Genomic DNA, 7,024 nt, shown 5'->3' on the forward strand with positions numbered 1-7,024 from the left:
GGCCCCCCTAAAATAGAGAGCAAGGTACCCATGGGGCAGGAAGTGTCACAAATATCATGTAAATTTAAAAGAATGTATTCAGGACAAGGGGTTGTCTTATGCCTTATGTTTGACAGAGATGAGAATACTTGGTTAAATTTCTTTATAATATGTAAAGAGATACACATTCAAATTTCACTTAGTTTTATTTTCATTGTGTTTAGTGTGTTTATTTTATTTGAAAATTAGACTAAAGATGAAAAATCTCTTTTACTAGTGTCCAACAAAGACAGCAGTAAGAGTGGCCCTAGGAGGTAAAACAGGTCATCTACTAATTGGAAGGTTAGCGGTTCGATCCCCAGCTGCTCCAGTTTGCATGCCAAAGTGTCCTTGGGCAAAATAGTGAACCTCAGGTTGCTCTCTGATGCTTCAGAAGCATGAAAGTGTGTTAATGTTAGATAGAAAGCTATTAGCAATGAAAAAGTGCTTGTATGAATGTTGTTTGAAAAGCACTTTGAGTGCTCCAGCAGAGGAGAAAAGCTCTATATAAGAACCAGTCCATTTTCCTGTAAGTAGCATAAATTAGTAGCGCATACACATATAAATATACAAATCCGTGGACCAGTTAAATGCAGAGTGTCAAAATGAGCAAACCTGAAACATCTGCATTATCTGATGCACACGGGGCCATTTTAACCCTTCTGATACAATCAACACTAAAACATTTGAGACAAAATTACGGTTTATGTCCAAAGAATTTATGCTGAAATCCCATCTCAAGCACTTAGCTCAGCTCAGCCGTCTTTCAGAAGAAAGGAATCATAAAATATGTGTGCGGAGAAAGAGCATCCAGGTTGTGTGTTTGTGTGCGTGTTTGTGTTGCCGTTTCCATGTATGCATAGGGGAATAGCAGGGGACAGTCAGGAGCAGGGTTATTTACTCTGCTGCCCAGGCGACCTGTCCGTCCTCACGTCCAGCCCCAGCAGATTAAGATGCAGCTGCTGGCGGCTGCCAGAGTGGGCTGAGATTGATGGGGAACACGGGGGCCGCGGAGGCCCTGCAGAATTCTGAACAGAGCCTGAGCGCACCGGTCGGCTATGCTGCCAGCAGACGCCAGCTCCTCTCCCCTCTCTCTTGTCACCCCTTTTTCTATCTTTTTCCCCCTGACTTTTCTTTATCGCTCTATTGCTCTTCCTGCCATTGCCCCCCCCCCCCTCTTTCTTTCTGTCATTCTGACACTTCCTGCATTCCTGTTTTTCTGTCACTCTTTGCCCCCCCCCCCCCCCCCCCACTCCCCAACCAGTCTCACAACCGCCCTCCACCTTCCACTTACTAACCCAACTCAAGACGCTGTCTCAGCAGCTTTAGCAGATTTGGATGTCATGAAACTGCAGGTGTGTCAGTGCTGTGTGTGTGTGTATAGGAGTGAGGAGATATATGCTCACAATAAATAATTCTCTGTTTAAGATGGGTGGCAGGGAAGTTAGCTGGGAGATGAATGCCCCTGTGAATATGTGCGAGTGTGTTTATGAGTGCCAGTGTGGATCTTGTTCTACCTGCAAGTTTCAGCCGACAGAAAAAAATAAAAAAGAAACAGCAATTATCGGGACGTGTCAACACGTGCATGCGTTTGTGTTCGCCGGTTCCTCTGAAATAACTCTGATGTGGCAGTGATGCAAGAGGGAAAAGATGGATGCTTGTCTGGATGCTGTGTGTGTCTGCAAATGTGTGTGCATGCTGAACAAACTGCACTGGCAGGATTTTTGTTGGGGTCCCCAGGGCCGGAGATGCATGAGTCAGCGGCCAGTAGGATTTATAGCCAATTGATTAAATTAGCATTTGTTCTCCTACTGGGGCAGCAGCCTGTCAGTACAAACATAGAAGCGAAACACACACAAGCACCCAGGCGGGGAAGAAACAAGCGCACACCTGTACGCCGACTGCTGTAGGGAACGCAGAGGGTGAAAAGAACCACACAGCAGAGAAGAAGGATGGAAAAAAGCAGCAGACAATTAGCAATGATGTCAGTAAGTCAGCATGATTAACATCCGGATCGCTGAGATGTAAATACTTGAAGAAACACATAGTACACTCCTGCGAGACTCCTTTCTGAGCGGCTCCTTCATGCGGCACGGCGAGCAAGCGAGGGGGTCGCGTACACATGGCTTGCTGACAAGCCTTTTTTATGACATTCATCAAAGCCATCTGCCATTTTCCGCTCAATTAATTTGTTATGGGAAGTGGGATCAATTAAGTGCGCGCAGTAATGGCTTTATATCCTTGTTTCCCTTTTATAGCCCAATATTTTCTGTGCTCCACTCTGGCATGAAAAGGGGAAATCGATATCCCCAGCTATTTTCCCCTCCTGTGGACTAATTTGTTTTTGCCACTCTCTTCCTGGCATGATAAACTGGCTGTAATGAGGGGTTAGGGCGAGGGGACAGACTAAACATAAACCTGCACTCTAGCCAACAAGCCGAGCGGGCATGCTTCTTCCGATGCGTTTACTTGATCCAAGAAACAGAATCTACCAAGAGCTGGATGTGGATATTGGGAATGTACTGCTTCAAACTTAACTAGAGACACAGCGGTATCAGGACAGATTGACCTTTGGTCTGTTATCATTTGATGTGTCGGTCACCTGTAGGGACATTGAGTGGCTTAGCTGAGGGTGGAGATGATGGATGGTAAGGGCAGAGTTGAGACAGTGACGAGTGAAGCGGTGTTAGTTTGCGTTACCATTAGCATGGGTGTCACGAGCCCTGCCCGGCTCGCCCTGACCCCCGCGATGCATCGATCCCTTCCCCGTTAAGCCTCCTGATGGGCTCGATGATATGATGAAGAAGTGGGGGAGCGGCGAGGGGGTGTTTGAGCGTGTGCATGTGCATGTCTTTAGAGCAGGTTTAGACCATCATTCGTCCAGAAGAAGGCCTGATGACATTGGCGTATTGATTTTGACATCATCTGGTTTGGATGTGCTTTAGAGGCCGGGTCTTAAACCGAGGCGACCGGAGTGTCACCTTGTTTGTGTCAGCAGGCTTATGGGGTCACCGAGGTCCCAACTGTACAGCCAAGCTGTCGTATTTAACAGAGAAGTCAGACAAGTTGTTTTTGCTGATGAAGGTAAAGGTTGATTTCACAATGTAATTGCTGTAGCATCATGACACTATTGGCAATTAGATCAGCTTCCTATAAGGAAGATGCATTTCTGTCTGCCACCTGGTATTAAATCTCCATCGCTCATCTGTGGGTACATTTTCCCAGGTAGCTGAAATCCTGGATAACAGACTAACTGCATCAACTGTGGAAACTTTATTATGCATAAGAGGAAGGGGAAAGGCAAAGTGATAGACACCTAAAGTGAAAGGAGAGTACTCCTTAACAGTTGGCCACTCAGTTCTAGAGTTCTTAAGTTCTAGATTTAAAAAATCTTTAATTTAGAATTTGTCTGCTTATTGTCTCAATACAGGCGGGTGTTTTAAAACAGAAGTAATCCCATCTTTTGAACAGTGAAGCAACAGGCGTGGTTAGGGGTAAATTATATATTCCCACTTTATTAAATATATAGCACTTAATGGCTCTTGTTATAGCTGATGGTTGACGGTGAATATTCATGGTTCTGGTTGGATGCTTAAAGACAGGTTGCCTATGACACATTGCGCCTTGCTGGTCACCCAGAGGTTTGGGGTTCTACTGGCCCAAAGCAGGAAGTCTTTTTTTAACCATAGCTATCACCATCTAATGGCCTTCTAATGGAATGCAGGGTTAAGGCACTTCTGATTTTTTTTCATTCCACTAGCGCCATTCACATTTTATACTAATTTTAAATTAGTGCTAATTCATCAGCTGGTTAGCTAGCATTAAAATGCCTGAAACATGGTTAAGAAGTCCAGGACGGTGTACACATTAGCTGAAGTACTTTCATGCAGCTTAAAAATATAATTTATAAATCATTTATTTTACACTAGTAGTTAAAAGGTAGATAAAGTACTGGTATTTTATTAAGCTAGTATTTTATAGGCATAAGTAGAGAATTCACTATCACAGAAACTTGTAAAAAGAATGACAGATAACACAGGAAAACTTTGCACTAACCCTAAAATATTTAAATGCTGATGCAGCTGATGCTGATGAATAATATAACCCTTATTATTGTTCCCTTTTAAAACCTATGAAAAAGAGGAGGACTACTCGACTATGTGTCCCACAGCAGGGTAGCCTTCCAGCCCGGAGGTCAAAGTCTCCCATTGTTTTCAAAAGTGCACTAAAGCAGTTACCACACGAGAAAATGCAATTCATCACTTGATGGATGATGACCCTTTTAATTTTCACCAACCTAGCTTCAGATCCATAAAGTCAAACATTTCGTTTTGTATTGACCACTCTACTGGAACTGGAAACGAAGAAATCAATGCACGTCTCCACCTACATTTGCTTGGCACTCTGCCTTGAGTTTTTGTTATGACAGTCAAAAGAAGTATGTAATGTAGCACTGTAATAGGAAAAATGAAAAAGATGCCCATTAATGGATTTTTTTTAAAACAATGGGTGGCTGGGAGCTCTAGGAGGTAAGACAAACCTGCAGGGGTGAATGTACGATAGATCTAGAGAAAGAAAATCCACTGGTGGGCTCAGACTTTGTTTAGTGTCTGCAAGCCAGAAATAAATGACTCTGGTGTTATCTATTAAATATCAATGCATCATTACTGCATTGATTAATTCAGTCATTTGCTTAATTACAATAAACAAATGAGACCAATTACCAACCCCTGCATTGCATTTCTATTGTGGGCCACTAAGCCAGACTGCACAATATTGCTTTACATCAGAATGTTAGCAGTTTCGCTAATTTAAACAGAAAGCAATACTATACTGGGTGGTAGCCTTCTGTTTTTTCAGAATTCCTAAACTAATGGTAGCATTGTAGAATAATACCTTCAATCTCAAATCTCAGAATTTTCTCAGAGTTAAAGTCAATAAAATTTGAATTCTGGCTTTAATGACTTCAGTCCTGATTTTGATCTCGTAATTCTGATTTTTTTCCCCACTGAGAATGCTTTTTTTTTAAAGACATAAATTAGTAAATTCAATTTTTATTTTTACTTTCACTTCACAGCCAACCCAGCACACCTAAGCCCGTACATCTATCAAAATATTTTATGTAAAAATATTTATTTACAAAAATTCTACAAAAAACAGACATGATTTTTTTTTTCAGTGACACTGTTGAACTGTGTCCACGTAGTTTGTGTTTGCGGATTCTGGTTGAGCTGTTTTAAATGATCCATTTGAAATTACATTCTGCAACAAATGTCATTCTGCTAAATACTGAAGTACACACTTCAAACACAACTTTGACGTTTGCACCATCACAGGGACAAGAAGTAAAAGGGCAGGTGTTGAGGGTTTAAGCAGGACTGTGGGATGTCATTTTCTTGAGCAAGTACCTGCATACTGTCAGCTGAAAGCAACATCAGGCTGCAGTATAGGAAAAAAATATATCACTTAACTGTATTATGCGTTAATCTGCCAATGCGATTTCATTGATCATTTACTGAATGATCTGGAACACCAATCCAGATCATTTGATGGTTATGACTCTCTGTTGTCACTACACTCTACCTTGTTTGCATTTCACGTAATCCGCCAACCTTGAAGATTTTGAAAAGCAGAAAAAAAAATTCCCTCTGTGTTTATTGCCTGGCTCAAAGCGATCCAGGCACTAAAGATGTGTAGGGTCAGCCTGCCGGACACCAGCTTCATTCATAATCAGGCAGCCAACACTGGCTGTGAATGGTGGGCGGGAGGGGGGAGCAAGATTTGGCTGCCTGTCAAGACCGGCCGCAGATTAAAACTCCATCGATCCGACTGTAATTTATTTATCAATTCAAGTAAAAATTAAACATTGACCCCGTTCTTTGAAAATCCCTCCTTTTAATCTTGCTGGACGTAGTGACTTGAATACCAACGAGTCAAATTTTGGGTCTATTATTGTGGAAAAAGTTAAACAAGTCATGCCGAAGATGCAGGTTTCTCCTTTCTTCCTCCGGCTTTAGAGTTAAAAAAAAAAAAAAAAAAAAAGACTGTTAAAAGCTGCAACTCTGGCTTTTTCTGCATCTCCCAGACCCTGAGGAGTTTTACTTCTGACAATAAACAACTCATACATTTCTCATCGCTGCACCAAACCCTTAGTTCCTCTCTCCACCATCTGTATTCTTGTCACTCCACCTACTCTTCTGATCTTTTCTTCCCTCTCTGGCTATCACTGAGTTTTTCTTTCCAGCTCTTATTTTAATCACAAATGCCAAAACATACCTACATACTGTAACTTTCGTATTGCAACATCAAAGCCTAGTATCTTCTCCACTCCAGCCTTCCTTCTTCTCACCCCCCTCCCTCTCCTTACTTCCCCTGAGCCTGTTACAGATGTGCCAAGTTTCTCGTAAGGCCCACATCCTGCTGACTCAAAAAAAAATAAACACTCGTGGCATCGTTATGAAAGCTTCAGCCTTTCCCTCGTATCCCGTGCTCCGACTACCTCCCTCAGATGAAATAATAAGGTTACCTGGCTCACGCTCATGTTAAACAGCCTCCCTTCCCCCGTCCCCTCACCTTACCCCTCGCTCTGTGATGTCCTCCTCACCCCTTCCTGAACCCTCCCCGTGACCGATCCTGTAATCCAATTAAAAGCACATTAGGGCCAAATGAATAGCGGTAGATTTAATTAGCTGCTGACGAAGGTTGGCCGGATTGCTCGCTGGCTGGCTGGCTGGCAGTCGGGTGGGTAGACTGGGTGCAGAGGCTCATTGGGGGAGACGAGCATTGTTTGCCTTCAACCCGTCGATGTTGACAGCGTGAGCAGCGTTTGCTGACAAGCTGGCAGAGGTTTGCGTGCACTGCTACTGTGTGAGAAATTGATTTTATGCGTTCAGCCTGTGAACGTTGAAGGATTGATCTTGTGTGCTGGATATACTAAAGGAGTAGAATTAGTCACTGTAATTATTCCTCTTTCTCTTTACTAAGATGCAGAAGATCTGGTGATCGA

This window comes from Copadichromis virginalis, linkage group LG23, assembly GCF_057382275.1.
Source record: "Copadichromis virginalis isolate Kocher_CV1m ecotype Utaka linkage group LG23, C_Virginalis_male_GT1.1, whole genome shotgun sequence".
Classification (NCBI taxonomy): Eukaryota; Metazoa; Chordata; class Actinopteri; order Cichliformes; family Cichlidae; genus Copadichromis; species Copadichromis virginalis.